Raw genomic sequence first — 5324 nt, forward strand, 5'->3', positions numbered from 1 at the left:
AAAAACTCATGGTATAACAGTGTATTCACATTGAATACAAGTATATTTGATGCTGTTTACATATAGAAGTAAAAACTCATGGTATAACAGTGTATTCACATTGAATACAAGTATATTTGATGCTGTTTACATATAGAAATAAAAACTCATGGAATAACAGTGTATTCATATTGAATACAAGTATATTTGATTAAGTATACATATAGAAGTAAAAACTCATGGTAGAACAGTGTATTCACATTGAATACAAGTATATTTGATGCTGTTTACATATAGAAGTAAAAACTCATGGTATAACAGTGTATTCACATTGAATACAAGTATATTTGATGCTGTTTACATATAGAAGTAAAAACTCATGGTATAACAGTGTATTCACATTGAATACAAGTATATTTGATGCTGTTTACATATAGAAGTAAAAACTCATGGTATAACAGTGTATTCACATTGAATACAAGTATATTTGATGCTGTTTACATATAGAAGTAAAAACTCATGGTATAACAGTGTATTCACATTGAATACAAGTATATTTGATGCTGTTTACATATAGAAGTAAAAACTCATGGTATAACAGTGTATTCACATTGAATACAAGTATATTTGATGCTGTTTACATATAGAAGTAAAAACTCATGGTATAACAGTGTATTCACATTGAATACAAGTATATTTGATGCTGTTTACATATAGAAGTAAAAACTCATGGTATAACAGTGTATTCACATTGAATACAAGTATATTTGATGCTGTTTACATATAGAAGTAAAAACTCATGGTATAACAGTGTATTCACATTGAATACAAGTATATTTGATGCTGTTTACATATAGAAGTAAAAACTCATGGTATAACAGTGTATTCACATTGAATACAAGTATATTTGATGCTGTTTACATATAGAAGTAAAAACTCATGGTATAACAGTGTATTCACATTGAATACAAGTATATTTGATGCTGTTTACATTTAGAAGTATAAAACTCATGGTATAACAGTGTATTCACATTGAATACAAGTATATTTGATTTAGTATACATATAGAAGTAAAAACTCATGGTATAACAGTGTATTCACATTGAATACAAGTATATTTGATGCTGTTTACATTTAGAAGTAAAAACTCATGGTATAACAGTGTATTCACATTGAATACAAGTATATTTGATTTAGTATACATATAGAAGTAAAAACTCATGGTATAACAGTGTATTCACATTGAATACAAGTATATTTGATGCTGTTTACATATAGAAGTAAAAACTCATGGTATAACAGTGTATTCACATTGAATACAAGTATATTTGATGCTGTTTACATATAGAAGTAAAAACTCATGGTATAACAGTGTATTCACATTGAATACAAGTATATTTGATGCTGTTTACATATAGAAGTAAAAACTCATGGTATAACAGTGTATTCACATTGAATACAAGTATATTTGATGCTGTTTACATATAGAAGTAAAAACTCATGGTATAACAGTGTATTCACATTGAATACAAGTATATTTGATGCTGTTTACATATAGAAGTAAAAACTCATGGTATAACAGTGTATTCACATTGAATACAAGTATATTTGATGCTGTTTACATATAGAAGTAAAAACTCATGGTATAACAGTGTATTCACATTGAATACAAGTATATTTGATGCTGTATACATATAGAAGTAAAAACTCATGGTATAACAGTGTATTCACATTGAATACAAGTATATTTGATGCTGTTTACATATAGAAGTAAAAACTCATGGTATAACAGTGTATTCACATTGAATACAAGTATATTTGATGCTGTTTACATATAGAAGTAAAAACTCATGGTTATAACAGTGTATTCACATTGAATACAAGTATATTTGATGCTGTTTACATATAGAAGTAAAAACTCATGGTATAACAGTGTATTCACATTGAATACAAGTATATTTGATGCTGTTTACATATAGAAGTAAAAACTCATGGTATAACAGTGTATTCACATTGAATACAAGTATATTTGATGCTGTTTACATATAGAAGTAAAAACTCATGGTATAACAGTGTATTCACATTGAATACAAGTATATTTGATGCTGTTTACATATAGAAGTAAAAACTCATGGTATAACAGTGTATTCACATTGAATACAAGTATATTTGTTGCTGTTTACATATAGATATAAAAACTCATGGTATAACAGTGTATTCACATTGAATACAAGTATATTTGATTTAGTATACATATAGAAGTAAAAACTCATGGTATAACAGTGTATTCACATTGAATACAAGTATATTTGATGCTGTTTACATATAGAAGTAAAAACTCATGGTATAACAGTGTATTCACATTGAATACAAGTATATTTGATGCTGTTTACATATAGAAGTAAAAACTCATGGTATAACAGTGTATTCACATTGAATACAAGTATATTTGATGCTGTTTACATATAGAAGTAAAAACTCATGGTATAACAGTGTATTCACATTGAATACAAGTATATTTGATGCTGTTTACATATAGAAGTAAAAACTCATGGTATAACAGTGTATTCACATTGAATACAAGTATATTTGATGCTGTTTACATATAGAAGTAAAAACTCATGGTATAACAGTGTATTCACATTGAATACAAGTATATTTGATGCTGTTTACATATAGAAGTAAAAACTCATGGTATAACAGTGTATTCACATTGAATACAAGTATATTTGATGCTGTTTACTATATAGAAGTAAAAACTCATGGTATAACAGTGTATTCACATTGAATACAAGTATATTTGATGCTGTTTACATATAGAAGTAAAAACTCATGGTATAACAGTGTATTCACATTGAATACAAGTATATTTGATGCTGTTTACATATAGAAGTAAAAACTCATGGTATAACAGTGTATTCACATTGAATACAAGTATATTTGATTTAGTATACATATAGAAGTAAAAACTCATGGTATAACAGTGTATTCCACATTGAATACAAGTATATTTGATGCTGTTTACATTTAGAAGTAAAAACTCATGGTATAACAGTGTATTCACATTGAATACAAGTATATTTGATTTAGTATACATATAGAAGTAAAAACTCATGGTATAACAGTGTATTCACATTGAATACAAGTATATTTGATGCTGTTTACATATAGAAGTAAAAACTCATGGTATAACAGTGTATTCACATTGAATACAAGTATATTTGATGCTGTTTACATATAGAAGTAAAAACTCATGGTATAACAGTGTATTCACATTGAATACAAGTATATTTGATGCTGTTTACATATAGAAGTAAAAACTCATGGTATAACAGTGTATTCACATTGAATACAAGTATATTTGATGCTGTTTACATATAGAAGTAAAAACTCATGGTATAACAGTGTATTCACATTGAATACAAGTATATTTGATGCTGTTTACATATAGAAGTAAAAACTCATGGTATAACAGTGTATTCACATTGAATACAAGTATATTTGATGCTGTTTACATATAGAAGTAAAAACTCATGGTATAACAGTGTATTCACATTGAATACAAGTATATTTGATGCTGTTTACATATAGAAGTAAAAACTCATGGTATAACAGTGTATTCACATTGAATACAAGTATATTTGATGCTGTTTACATATAGAAGTAAAAACTCATGGTATAACAGTGTATTCACATTGAATACAAGTATATTTGATGCTGTTTACATATAGAAGTAAAAACTCATGGTATAACAGTGTATTCACATTGAATACAAGTATATTTGATGCTGTTTACATTTAGATATAAAAACTCATGGTATAACAGTGTATTCACATTGAATACAAGTATATTTGATTTAGTATACATATAGAAGTAAAAACTCATGGTATAACAGTGTATTCACATTGAATACAAGTATATTTGATGCTGTTTACATTTAGAAGTAAAAACTCATGGTATAACAGTGTATTCACATTGAATACAAGTATATTTGATGTTAGTTTACATATAGAAGTAAAAACTCATGGTATAACAGTGTATTCACATTGAATACAAGTATATTTGATGCTGTTTACATATAGAAGTAAAAACTCATGGTATAACAGTGTATTCACATTGAATACAAGTATATTTGATGCAGTTTACATATAGAAGTAAAAACTCATGGTATAACAGTGTATTCACATTGAATACAAGTATATTTGATGCTGTTTACATATAGAAGTAAAAACTCATGGTATAACAGTGTATTCACATTGAATACAAGTATATTTGATGCTGTTTACATATAGAAGTAAAAACTCATGGTATAACAGTGTATTCACATTGAATACAAGTATATTTGATGCTGTTTACATATAGAAGTAAAAACTCATGGTATAACAGTGTATTCACATTGAATACAAGTATATTTGATGCTTTTACATTAGGTAAAAACTCATGTATAAAGTGTATTACATTGAATACAATTTTTGATGCTGTTTACATATAGAAGTAAAAACTCATGGTATAACAGTGTATTCACATTGAATACAAGTATATTTGATGCTGTTTACATATAGAAGTAAAAACTCATGGTATAACAGTGTATTCACATTGAATACAAGTATATTTGATGCTGTTTACATATAGAAGAAGTAAAAACTCCATGGTATAACAGTGTATTCACATTGAATACAAGTATATTTGATGCTGTTTACATATAGAAGTAAGTAAAACTCATGGTATAACAGTGTATTCACATTGAATACAAGTATATTTGATGTTGTTTACTATAAAGAAGTAAAACTCATGGTATAACAGTGTATTCACATTGAATACAAGTATATTTGATGCTGTTTACATATAGAAGTAAAAACTCATGGTATAACAGTGTATTCACATTGAATACAAGTATATTTGATGCTGTTTACATATAGAAGTAAAAACTCATGGTATAACAGTGTATTCACATTGAATACAAGTATATTTGATGCTGTTTACATATAGAAGTAAAAACTCATGGTATAACAGTGTATTCACATTGAATACAAGTATATTTGATGCTGTTTACATATAGAAGTAAAAACTCATGGTATAACAGTGTATTCACATTGAATACAAGTATATTTGATGCTGTTTACATATAGAAGTAAAAACTCATGGTATAACAGTGTATTCACATTGAATACAAGTATATTTGATGCTGTTTACATATAGAAGTAAAAACTCATGGTATAACAGTGTATTCACATTGAATACAAGTATATTTGATGCTGTTTACATATAGAAGTAAAAACTCATGGTATAACAGTGTATTCACATTGAATACAAGTATATTTGATGCTGTTTACATATAGAAGTAA

The sequence above is a fragment of the Daphnia magna genome, unplaced genomic scaffold (assembly GCF_020631705.1).
Source record: "Daphnia magna isolate NIES unplaced genomic scaffold, ASM2063170v1.1 Dm_contigs527, whole genome shotgun sequence".
Classification (NCBI taxonomy): Eukaryota; Metazoa; Arthropoda; class Branchiopoda; order Diplostraca; family Daphniidae; genus Daphnia; species Daphnia magna.